This window comes from Elaeis guineensis, chromosome 1 (genome assembly GCF_000442705.2).
Source record: "Elaeis guineensis isolate ETL-2024a chromosome 1, EG11, whole genome shotgun sequence".
Taxonomy (NCBI): Eukaryota; Viridiplantae; Streptophyta; class Magnoliopsida; order Arecales; family Arecaceae; genus Elaeis; species Elaeis guineensis.
Window position 1 is genome coordinate 113,706,763 of NC_025993.2, and position 14,566 is coordinate 113,721,328.

Here is a 14,566-nt window from a genome sequence, read left to right on the forward strand (position 1 = left end):
AAATCGCCACCCTCATCGCCACCAATGATGGATTTTTTTATAATTTTTTTATTTTTCACTTAATAATGGAGCTTCGCTTATAATGCACAATTATATTTTTCTCGATGGTGAATTTATAAGTTATTGTAATAATTTTTTTTATTATTTTTTAATCATAAAGATCCAGTTGTACCTCGTGGTCCCAGAGATTGCCAAAGTAGAACAAATCCTCTGGTATGCTAAGCCAAGCTAATCCACCAGTGGAAGAATTTCATTCAATGCATCAATACCATTTCACAAAGATCGAAACCAACACAAAATTGATAGACTTAAAAATTGAAACCCAAAAGGCCAAAATAATCAGATACAATTGATTTCCGAATTCATGTGAATGGTTGCCATATTCCAGATACAGCATCGATGTTGAACAAGATACGGCAAAACAGCTGGGAATCATTAAAGGGACGCGAATGGCTCCACATACTTTTTATTTTCTTCATCTAATTTCTCCATTTCTTTCTCATATTTTGCATTAAGCTCTACTGCTCTGTCCACATATGGTTTATTTTCCTGTTACCAAACCATCAGATGAACACACCATGAAATAATATAATTTAAAAAGGTAAAATCTCAGATTATAGTATCAAAAAGAAACAGGGTTCTACTCACAATCATGGATTTCCGTGGGAGCTGCATCTGGAGGACTTTGGTCTTTAGAACAATTTATTTCTGCAGGATATGAACAAAATCTGATAATTTGACCGCAAGATGAGAACAAACAATCCGAAAATAACATCCAAAAACACCAAAATGAGAACCGATGACATCATGGATAGCAATAACTGGATTTGCAAGCCAGAGGGCAACAATATCTGCACTCTCAGTTATTCAGCGTAGCAAGCAAGTATATCAAAATTCGCTCATGCTGCCACTACTGCCAGCGCCAACCTATCATTCTCTAGACCATCACCAGCCCTCCACCACCGCTGCCGTGCACAACAGACATGTCACCACCACCTGATTTCTGTCATGGATTGATAGCAAATGTAGCAAATAAGAGCATACGACGCAACCGAAATGGGGCAAGTATAGCAAATAAAAATAAAAAATAAAAATCAAACATTAGCAAGAAGCATTTGTAGTTTGTTAGAATAACTATACATTATAAAAATTAATATGTTTAAATCCAAAACTATTGATAAAGCATTTGTACTTTATTGAAATAACTACACGTCACAAAAGTTAATATGTTTAAATCTAAAACTATTGATAAAATATTTTTAGTCTGTTGGAACAACTACACATCACAAAAATTAATATGTTCATATCAAACTATCATAAATAATTCAAACAAACAACCACAGCACCAAAGACAACCACAATTAGCAAAATAGATGTCCTAACTATGACTCAAATCAAAAACATCCATGATATTTTCTCAACCTCTGAGGTAGTGAAAAAAAAGTAAGTCATACTTGCACTATTTATCAATCCAGCTTTAACCATTAGCAATTCATGCAGCTCAAAATCTTCGGTCTCAGCTATTGCCTCATAAACATTCTTCTTCAATTCTTGATTATTTGCAAGGCATTGGAAATAATCTGTAACTTATCAATATCTTTGTCGAAAGTTTGATACATTGCTCTAAAATTGCTTATAGTTTCAATCAAATTACCTATAAGAGCAACTTCTTCTTCATTAGAAACCTTCTTTTTCTTAACCTTGACTGGTTTTGGGATGAAGAAGCACTCTGTTGAGGATGACCAATAGGAGTTTGAAAAATTAATGGAGCTGTTACTCTCAAATCTGATAGGATTTACAAACTGGACCTCTTCCGCACTATTTATCACATCTATGAGGATTTCAGCATCTGCATCTACAGGATCCTCAACCTTTTGATCTGTTGCTCGATCTTTTCCAAATATGATCAAGAGTTCCTCCAAGCGTAAGAATGGCTTGTTTCGAAGACCAATTGCTTGAGGATGACTCTATTATAATGACTAATATAAATTGAGCAAACTATACCTTAAGAATCAAAAATTAAATAAAAAATAAAGAATTAATTAATATGTTGTGCATTTACCTTGATCCAGTTGTTCTATACATCTTGATTACAAGTAATACATTTTCTCACATCGTCCCATCCAAATCCTGATGTGTTCAATATATCATAAATAGTACCATATTATTGTTTCAACAACTTGAACCTTGAATGGATATGTGGCTAAGCCTTGATCCCATAATTAGATATCTTGTTTGCCACCATCTTCTCCAACTGGAGTAAGAATCCGGGCTTGAAATTGTCACTTTCTCCTCTCCACATAGGATCATTCTTCAAATCAAGTATACATCCAATGAGTATAGCTAGCATCTTGCTCCGCATTCCATTGATACTTCTTCCCCTGGCTCCTTCTTTGACTTGAAAGAGCATCCATATCTAAAAGATGATTATTTAATACAAAAGACAAGAGGTATTTATATTGTAAATCTAAATAACAACAACAATAAATTGAATAAAAAATTTTAAATGATAGTAACAAGATTCATGTTAAGACAAACAATTCAAAAACAACATCTGAAATATAAAACATAAAAAAAATCTTGAATACATCGAATAGTAACACAAGATATAAAATACATAGCAAAATTTGTAATAATGTTAAATATTTCTTCAAGCTCTGGATTGATCCCACATTTCTTGTGCCAAATCATCCCTAAATTGAGTCCAAGCATTTGTACTCTCAACGTGATCGATCATTTCTCCTTTATTACCATTTTTTTTTGTCAGAAGGACATCAGGCACCTCATCCTCAATTAGGTCAATTGACATTTCTTCTAATACGGTTATGAAGAAGAGCACGTGCATTAACAATTCTTGCTTGTGTTTTCACTGGATGAAAGACTTCTCTCCAAGAATCACCCATCTCATTTTAAGAAATCCAAAGCATCTCTTAATGACATTTCTAGCAGATGAGTACCTAAATAGTTAAAGTACTCTTATGGTATTGTTGGTTGATGATTTTATCTCCAATCATTCAAATGATATCGTTGACCCATATATAGAGTTAAAAATCCTTCTCCATTTGTATATCCAGTATCATACAAGTAATAAAAATATAACATAAATAAAAATCATATTAGAAAATAAGTTCAACATATGTGTTAGAAAATAAATTCGAAATAACTGGAACTATTATCTTGTGGCACTTTCAAACCATTTCTTCTTGATAAAGTATCCCTTAGTACTCTACCATCTGCAGCTGATCCTTTCCAACCAGATAAAATATAGATGATTGCATATCTTGACTACAAATTTCAAGAATATTCATAGCTATTTCACCTTTCCTTGTTTTGTACCTTGACTTGTCAATATCAAGGACAGTGCATCTAATGTATGTCCCATCTAAAGCACCCAGATAATTCTATAATAAAATAAATACATTATTGTTATTATTATATTATTATAAAGTATTTCTTAAATAATTTAAAATTAACATAATATTTATCTATCTAATTAGAAAAATTATTTTGAATTATTTCCATCAATAGTCAGTTGAGTTATCAGCTACGGGCTCTGATTTCTTGAGTAATATTTCATGACAAAGAAGAATAGACTTCAACACAACTATAAACTGTCTAGTAATTGTCTCATTACTCTTTATAAATTATCTTTTAATTACTTTATTCTTAGTATGGTGAGCACATATGTGTAAAAATATAGCAACCATCTCTTCAACGCACATATTTTTGGTACTCGACAATCTCTCAGTAGTTTATAACATATCACATAATGCATAAAAATTTCTTCTATCCATACGCGTATTTTCTATATATGCCAACTTAGAATCAAATACAATCCTCTTTAAATTAATTTTTTTGATCTTGTGTCCATCATACTCACCAAGATCAATCCTTCTTCTCTTGTTTCTTTTTCTAATCAACAAATAAGCACAATATATATGTGATACACCCGTTAACGAAACAATGACCCTACGAAGATTGATGTATATTATAAGGATAGATGCCAATTTTGGAAGCAACTTCTCTGGCAATTGATCTATCTAAATCACAATGTCACCATAAGAAAAATATGATATTTCATTGATAATTTCTAAGCACAATAACAAGTATTCAGAAACCTATCAAAATATTCTAGTAAAAATATTGAGCAAAATATTTCATTAAATTATATATTAAAATATGAAGATAAATAAAAAAATTTATTCTAACAAAAAAAAGGGCATTGTGAAAATCACAAAGGACCGCACCGATGCTCTGTGTTTATGGGAGTATTGGCAGCTTGGAGCTCCCGCACTAGCCGCTCGTCGGCCGCATGGCTAATCAGATTACACCCCATGTACAAAATTCTCAATTTTTTAGAATAAAGAAATAAAAATATAATATATATTATAATATTTCCATCATCATCTCTCTCCATCGTTCTCCTTATACAATTTTCAATCCAAAGCATTATGCCACACTCGAACCTCTCTGACTTCAACCAGAGCTCAAGCCCAAGTGGCCAGTGACCAAGCCCGACGATCATTGCTCACCCTCCTCGCCATCCCCAATGCCTACCACCTTCACTTCGATGACCTTGGCCACTCCACTGCCGACGTCCTTCACTACCACAGCCTCTTCGAGTACCTTTTTGGGCAGAACTTTACCGCATCCCCGCCCTCGGCAAGCTCATCACTAGGGATGGCAATAGGTAGAATTTGGATCAGTATTGTACTATCCATCCCCAAATACGAACTTAATACCTTATATCCAAACCCTACCTGATATCTGATCAGATAAAAAAAGAGATACCCATCCCCATACCCAATGGATTCGAGGATACCCACGGATAATCTATTTTTTCATACCCAACCCATACCCGCCTCATGCCTATCCCATACTCAAAAAAAAATAAACAACCAAAATAATTTTATGCATATTATCAATCAAAATAAAATTATCAATTCAATATAGAACATAATTTATAAGTCCAGATTTATAGAAATCAAACATAGAAATAGAATTACAATTCAACAAAAAATATATAAATAATTAAAATAATTATATATATATTATCAACCAAAATAGAATTATCAAAATAAAATTATAAACATATATATTCGGATATGGGTTCGGATATTATCCAAATCTGTAGGTTTGGATCGGATTTGAATTCGGATTTAGGTAGAAAATAGCACTACCCATACCCTACCCATACCCATATTACAGTTTTCGGATTTTATCCAAATCTGAACCCAAACCCAGTCAAATCTTATTTTTTGAGTTTGACCAAATTTGGGTAGAGTGCATACCCATCAGGCCGGATCGATTTTGCTATCCCTACTCATCACCACCCGCTACAAGACCACCGTGAAGGGAAGGAAACAGTTTTCCTCCAGAATGCCCAGGTTGCATCTAAAAATTTTCTCTAATATTTTACTTATTTAAGGATCAAATCCTTACCTGAATCACAGTAGAACTAGGGATCAAATCTCAAATTATCTGATATAAACATTCATGGAGGTCTAGATATGCAGATCCTCTATTTCGCATGCACGTCAGACGCTGCAGGAAAGCAGGATGAACTACAATCCAATTGACTTTGCATACACAATCAATTGAGAGATGAGATGTGATGATGTGACATCTCACACCAGCAGATAGGATGTCCAAGAAGGATCCACGCTCAAGGAGAGGAGGCGGCAACAAAAGGAGAGATGTAGAAGATGAAGGACCTCTCTCTTCACACGTCTATCTCTCTCTCTTTTTCTCTTTTCTCAATTTGATTTGTTTGCTATTCTATTTTCTTCTTTTTTTCATAAGTAAAGACCCTCTCTATTTATAAATGATTCTCATGACCCAATGAAGGAGGACTCTTTATTCAAATCTAATTTGAATTGATCTAATACTCATGAAAGAAGGACTCCTACATGAGATATAATTGCCATCACTTATGATATCCACTTTGCACCCACTCCCATACCCACTTGGGACACCTCAAATAAGCACCAAACTAATTTTTGGTCATACTTCATAAGTGGATATTCTCAGTGTAAGTAGGAATACTCATATCTCATCCAAAACAGATTCGATTCGAGTCTGATTCAAAGTCGATTCGAAATAATTTCGAAAGGCTGTCAATTCTAAACTTTTTAGGACTTTTGTACCAAGTCTAATTTGAATTTTAGACCTATTTAAGTCTAATTAATTCAGATCTAATCTGAAATTAATTAGTACTTAAATTCAATCTTTCATATGTTCCATAGATCATAGATAGAAATTGTTCATCTCCGAAATTGAACCTAAACCTCATGTGTAGTGCTAGCTAGACATAGTCAACTTTTCAATCCCGTTTGACCCATAACTCAATTCTCAATCAAGTTAGCTTATATGTTCAATCAAGTCAAGTACTTTCAGATTGAACATATAAATATAGGTCAATTCCTTCCTACTTTATCTGACTTGTGTGCATGACTTCATAGGTTCAAACACTAAGCTGGTAGCACAGGAACCAATTCCTGCACTAATCGAGATACCATCTAGCAATAATTCTCGACGTCCAGATAGATCAAATTATTGCAAAAGAATATTTTAGAATCTATACTCATGGTTACCGCATAATTCATCCTTTTGATCCTGGATGCTCTAGGATGGTCTCAGGTTAACTGTCAATCGAGATTGCTTCATCCATATTGTATTTCAACCTTTCAAATCCATCGTATGGATTATCCTGACCAAGGCTTTACTAAATTGACATACAGTGATACATCAACTCCAATAATCCGGAGGGGTCAATCCCATCTTGATCCATACACAGACTTCGCAAGTACTTGACTGTACCCAGTAACCTTCCTTCACTGCATTAAAAACTAGGTAGTTCGGCATCAAAGCACAATGAGTTGCTTGCAAGTCACTATAGTGATCTCAGGTCTGAAGGATATTTATACCCATATATTTTGCGAGCAGCTCTTGACAGCAGAACGCTCAGCAAGTGAGTCACTTATTCAGTGACGATGTACCCTTACATCACACCTGTATGCCATACCAATGTCACCATACTCCTTGGTTAAGAGGACAACCAACCCATATGGCACACAATAACCTTCACTCGATAAACGTCATCATCCCGTAATGACGTATCATTTGGTCGTGAATTTATTTAAAAACTATACGATAAATCCTCTCTTTATCGTACACTAACATAGTTTTAGGAACTTCATCACAGTACAAGAGTTCAAGAAAAATATCATTTTGTGATAAAAAATATCAGAATAACTATTATTCAATAATCAATAATTCACATACAAGGATGAACTCAATCGTCATACGATTGATTTTAGGACATAATTTTTAACAACTCTCACTTGGACTAATACCAATCAGGACTGTATCTTATACCCATCTTTCATTTGAAGTCATCGAACTCTTTGATCCCGAGAGCTTTAGTGAAGAGGTCGGCTAGGTTCTCCTTTCCATCGATCTTCTGAAGCTCGACGTCACCTCAGTTCACGATCTCTCACACTAAGTGATAGCGGCGTAGAACATGTTTAATGCGATGGTGCGACTTAAGTTCTTTCATCTGAGCTATGGCATTGGAGCTATCACAATACAGCAGAACAGGACCATCAATGAAAGGTACAACTCTCAGCTTGATAATAAACTTTCGTAACCACACCATCTCTTTTGCAGCATCCGATGCAGCAATATATTTCACTTCGCATACAGAATCGACCACAGTATGTTGCTTGAAATTATTCCAACAAACAGCTCCTCCATTCAAGATAAATATGTAGCCCGATATGCTTCTACTATCATCACAATCTGACTGAAAACTAAAATCAATATTTTTCACAAGTTTCAGATCAGAGTCTCTATAGATAAGCCATTAGTCTTTAGTATTTCTCAAATACTTAAGAATTGCTTTTGCAATCTTCCAATGCTTCTCACCCAGATCTAACTGGTACCTACTCACTACCCCTAGTAAATAGGCCACATCCAGCCTTGTACATGTCATAGCGTATATGATAGATCCCACTGCCCAAGCATATGGTATTCCACTCACGCCTCTCTCTCCTCAGGAGTTGTCGGACAATCCTTCTTGAAAAGAGTAATTCTATAGCCTATCGAAAGATAGCCTTTCTTAGAATCATCCATATTGAACCGCTTCAACAAGGTGTCAATGTATGTGGATTAGGACAATCCAAGCAATCTTCTAGATCTATCCCTATAGATCTTCATCCCTAGGATGTAGGATGCTTCTCCCAAGTTCTTCATGGAGAACTGTGATGATAACCATAGCTTCACACTCTGCAAAGTCGGGATGTCATTTTCTAGTAACAATATGTCATCCACATACAGCTAAAAAAAAATGATCACAAAATCAGAAGTCCATTTGTAGACGCAAGGCTCTTCTCCATTCCTAATGAAGCCATACATTTTGATTATTTTATCAAAATACATGTTCCAACTCCTCGATGCCTGCTTAAGTCCATAAATTGACCTTTTCAGCTTGCACACTTTCGACTCGTCTGTGGATGTGAACCCTTCAGGTTGTATCATATACACTTCTTCTTCCAGCTCTCCATTAAGAAAAGTGGTTTTGACATCTATCTGCCAAATCTCATAATCTAAGTGTGCAGTGACAGCAAGCATAATTCGGATGGATTTGAGCATTGCCACAGGGGAGAACGTCTCGTCATAGTCAATACCATAATGCTGACGGTAATCCTTAACAACTAGACAGCCTTTATAGGTCTCTACCTTTCCATCCACTCCTCTTTTTTTTAAAAAAATCTATTTACACTCTATGGATTTTATCCCTTTGGGCGAATCAACTAGTGTCCAGACACTATTGATCTTTATGGATTCCATCTCGAACTTCATGGCCTCAAGCCATTTTTGGGAGTCGGACCTTTGCATGGCCTCCATATAGGTGATCGGATCCTCATCGTTCTCATCAAGTTCAATAAGATCATCATCTCAGATCAGAAAACTCTAGTATCTATCCGACTGATGCGGTACTCTATCGGATCTCCTTAATGGTGCCTCTACTGGCTCCGAATTCGATTCACCAACCAAATACAATTCTATATGTGTCAGTCCTTCCACCTCATGAATTTCATCAAGTTCAATTTTACAGGCATTAGCTCCTTCATCAAGGAACTCCTTTTTCAAAAAGATTGTCTGACTGCTGACAAACATCTTTTGTTCTGCAGTGAGATAGAAGTAGTACCCTTTAGTTTTCTTTGGATACCCTATGAATAAATATCTATCGGACTTCTATCCAAGTTTATCTATCTTTAAATGCTTGACATAAGCTGGACACCCCCAGACCCTAAGATGTGAGAGCACCGACTTACGTCCAGTCCATATCTCATATGGAGTTTTATCGACAGACTTGTTGGACATCTTATTCAAAATATAGCAGGCAGTCTCTAGAGCATATCCCCAAAAAGATATTGGCAGATTGAAAAAAATCCATCATGAATCGGACCATGTCTAACCAGATTCGATTTCTCCTCTCGGACACACCATTATGTTGTGATGTTCCAAGAGGGGTCCATTGTGAGAGAATCCCATTCTCTTCCAGATATGTCAGAAACTCACTGGTGAGGTATTCACCTCTTTGATCTGATCGAAGGATCTTAATATTTTTTTCAGTTTGTTTCTCTACTTTAGTAAGGAATCGTTTGAATATTTCAAATGATTTTGACTTATGCTTCATAAGATAGACATACCCATACTTCGATAGGTCGTCTGTAAACATAATGAAGTAATAGTATCCTCCTCTGGCACTTATGTTCATAGGCCCACATACATCAATATGTATTAGACCTAGGACATTACTGGCTCTTTCACCTTTTTCTTTAAAAGGTGACTTAGTCATCTTACTTAGTAGACAAGATTCACAGGTAAGCAATGATTCACAATTATCTATCTCAAGGATACATTTCTTGATCAACCTATCAATCCTATTCTTGTTCATATGACCAAGCCTACAATGCCAAAGGTAGGATTCGCTGACATTATCTATTTTGGGATGTTTACTAAGTGTGTACATTATACTAACAGATCGTGATATTATGTATATGCTATGTTTTAATTATCCATGCATAATTATAGTATCATTCATAATGATATCACAAAAATCATCCTTTATTATAAACTTGTAATCAAGTTTGGCCAAAAAATCTACAGAGATGACATTCATCATAAAGGAGGGACAATAATGACAATCATCTAACATGACACTACTGGACTCAAAGACAAGCTGCAAAGTTTTCAAGGCCAGAACTGGAACAAGGCTTCCATCTCTAATGTTAAGGAATCGCTCATCCTCTCAAAATTTTTTACTTACCTGCAGTCCCTACAATGAATTGCATATATTAATAGTACTTTCGATATCTAATACCCAAGTAGTAGTATTACAAACAGAAAAATTATAAGGTGTTATCATATAAATACCTTATGAAGCAACCACTTGCCTCCTTCTCTTATTCTTAAGCCTGTTTGAGTCAAGGGTGGCTATATAAGTAGGATAATTTCTTTTTCAATGATCCAACTTCTTACAGAAGAAGCACTCTGCATGGCTCTTGTCAACTTTTGACGGTTTGCTCTGCTTGGGATCGGCGGCACGGGCTTTTTGCATCTTTTTCTTCTTTCCTCTCCTAGAGGATCGACGCCCTACAGATGAACCTTCCACTAAATTCACTGGCTCTTTTTGGAGCTGGTGATCCTTTTCAAAAGTCTGTAATAACCCTAGCAAATCATGGTAGTTTACTGCAGGCTTCATCATTCTATAATGACTAAGAAAGGACAGGTAGGATTTCGGTAGCGAATTGAGGATAGCATCCTTGCCTAACTGTTTATGCAACAGAAAGCCAAATTTGCTAAGGCGTTTAATCTGCTCAATAATGTATAATACATAATCGGTCACTGAAGCTTCCTCTCGCATACGGACATTGAACACTGCGCAGGAAGTTTTATGTCTCTCCGCATCCTCAGGGGTACCGAAGGACTCGTTTAACATTTGAATCATCTCCTCAGACTGTGCATCCTCGAACTTACGACTAAATTCATCATTCATAACTGCCCTCATCACGCAATGCACAGTCGTGCGATCATTGAGCCACTTCATGTAAGTATCTCTCACAATATGAGAAGCATTGACTGTAGGTTCTTCAGGTGCTTGTTCCGTAAGGACATATAAAATCTTCTCGTGCTCCAACATGATCTTCAACTTTTGATACCAACTATCGAAGTTGGGTCCAATGAGCTTGTCGCTGTCCAACAGCGAATGGAGGAATAGTGTGTTGGCCATAACTGAAAGGAGAAAATATTAGCCTATTGGTATATGAATTTTTTTTTTTAATCCTGAAAATATGGACTTTAGTCTAAAGGTCCTCCCACTATTTTTTGCGAATTGATAGCTTTTACCTCCAACTCAAGGAATTACATAGATTTCTTAGCGAGTACTAGAATCCACACGGACTGCATTCGAGCTCGAGTGTGGCTCGGGCAACCCTAGTGCATCCATGGGTAGGTTCATAATCAATTGTTTCTCCAAACAACTTCTAGCATTGGGTTTTGCCCCAGACATCCCTTCAGCAGGCGTGTGGCGCATCTACTGAAAATTCTGATTGGATCCAACCATTAATATGACACATCAAGTGCATCCAATAAACAGATGTCCAGGTCCGAGTGTGGCTCGACCAACCTGAGCATTGATCTGAAGCTACATCATGATGGTCCAATGTCTATTTGAAATATTGGACTCATTATCACACACCTTAATGGGAGGCAATGACCAAGTTATCTCATAACTTTATCACTTTATAGACCTAATAATTTAGAGGATTTAATTTCATTGATCTGAGAATAAGAGAAGAAGTCGACCTGCAAGCTGTAAATTCTTCCACTGACTTCACCAAGTCATGTAAAGGATTAAACACAAGCTGGTCTAAAGACACCTAAATCAATCACACTGATTCACCTTAATGGCATGGGTCTGCACCAATCGACTAGTGACATAATCAAAATATAATCTACCATGTTGGTCAGGTAAGTGAGATCAGTGGGAGGGATCTGCCCTTAACTCACCGTAGACGTATCTAGGTGAATAGCTCTCAATTAAAAATCACTTGATCGAATCTGCCAAACTTATCTTAGATACCAACTGGTTAATTAGTTTCGATTTGGCACACCAGAAGATTCGGACTCAACCACAGAGCCATAATCATGGTTTATTTATTAGGGTCAAACACATAGGCTTGATCAAACTTTAACTATTGAGATTGATTTAGAGAAATACTGACCTAATCTAATTCAACACTTGATTAGATTTAATTAATTTCTCTACTTGGTCCATATGTGTTCCTAACCCTAGGTCTAACCCATTAAAAAGACCTGATCCATGCTAACCCTTTGCTCATCATATTATATGGTGTCTTAATGATCTTCAATTCTCAATTCTAGATCATTCAAACTTAATTCAAAATTAAGTATGTAAAACGTGTGTTTCAGTTTGTAGAACTATTCTACAAAAATTTCAAGTGAAGTATACCATATGTTTCAACACATGAAAAAAAAATTTCATAATATGTTTAACAATTAAACATACATAGGTATGATCTAAACATCATTCATATATCTTATGTATCATGACAACTTTTAGATCAATACCAATTACATCATATGTAACATGTAATTCAGATCTAAAATAATTTTATATCTGAATTTTAACCTATTATAATGAATCATAAATCATTTTAGATCTAATCTAAATATATTTATAATCAAAATAATACATAAAAGTCTGTTCACTTTTTTTCTTCATAAAACTAGATCACAACGACACCCCTACACGTTATAAGAGAATCCATCGAATAGGCAAAAGAGAGATTAATCTCTTCAATCTCTTATGATCGGACGGTCTGGTGATCTCATCAATCCGAGTACTAGGCTACAAAGATCTGAAATCTAATTTCATATATAATTACATCAACATACAATTATTGATAAAACTATTTTATGTCTTGAACATATCCTTGATCTCATCAATTATGTTCTTCATCTAATCCAATTAGATTTGATATATCATATACATCACATCAAATCTAAAATTTATCTTATACTGATTATAAAATATCAATTTTAGATTTGATATCAAATAAAAAAATAATTAGATGCACATATGAATGCATAAGGAATTAATTTTTGATAAAATTTATTTTCACGCAATACTGAATTATGATAGGATTCAGATCTAAATATCTATCAAAATGGATTCAATTTAAATCTGAAATAATCCTCACTTCATAAGAAAAATAATAAAATTAAAATTTTATTAAAATAAATTTAAAATAAATTTTTAATTTATATTATTTTTTATTAAAAATTCAGCAACAGCAGAATTTTGTTATAATAGATTTGTAATAACCTCAATCAACCATTGATTAGGCACCTCTAATCCAATCAAAATCAGATCAAAAATTTTATATAAACAGATTTAAATGAGATTTAATGTTACACAAAAAATCTTAATTATATCTCATGTAAATAATTATGAAAAATTTTGTTTGACATATATATATTTTAGGCCTGCTCTGATACCAGTTGAAGGGAAGGAAATAGTTTCCCTCCAGAATCCCAAGTTGCATCTAAAAATTTTTTCTAATATTCTACTTGTTTAATGATCAAATCCTTACCTGAATCGCAGCAGAATCAGAGATCAAATCTTAAATTATCTAATAAAAACTTTCACAGAGGTCTGGATATGCATACCCTCTACTTCGCATGCACGTCAGACGCTGCAGGAAAGCATGATGAACTTCAATCCAATTGGCTTCGCATACACAATCAGTCGAGGGATAAGATGTGATGATGTGACACCTCACACTAGCAGGTAGGATGCCCAAGAAAGATCCACGCCCAAAGAGAGGAGGCGGCAACAAAGAGAGAGATGTAGAAGATGAAGGACCTCTCTCTTCACACGCTTGTCTCTCTCTCTTTTTCTCTTCTCTCAATTTGATTTGTTTGCTATTCTATTCTCTTCTTTTTTCATAGGTAGAGACCCTCTCTATTTATAGATGATTCTCATGACCCAATGAGAGGAGGACTCTTTATTCAAATCTGATTTGAATTGGTCCAATACTCATGAAAGAAGAACTCCTACATAAGATATAATTGCCATCACTTATAACATCCACTTTGCACCCACTCCCACACCCACTTGAGATGCCTCAAATAAGCACCAAACTAATTTTTGGTCATGCTTCATGAGTGGGTATTCCCAGTGCAAGTAGAAATACTTATATCTCATTCAAAACAGATCCGATTCGAGTCTGATTTGAAGCCAGTTCGAAATAATCTTGAAAGGCTGTCAATCCTAAATTCTTTAGGATTTTTGTACCAAGTCTAACTTGGATGTTAGACCTATTTAAGTCTAATTAATTCAGATCTAATCTCAAATTAATTAGTACTTAAATCCAATCTTTCATATGTTCCATGGATCATAGATAGAAATTGTTTATCCCCGGGATTGAACCTGAATCTCATGTATAATGTTAGCTAGATATAGTCAACTCTT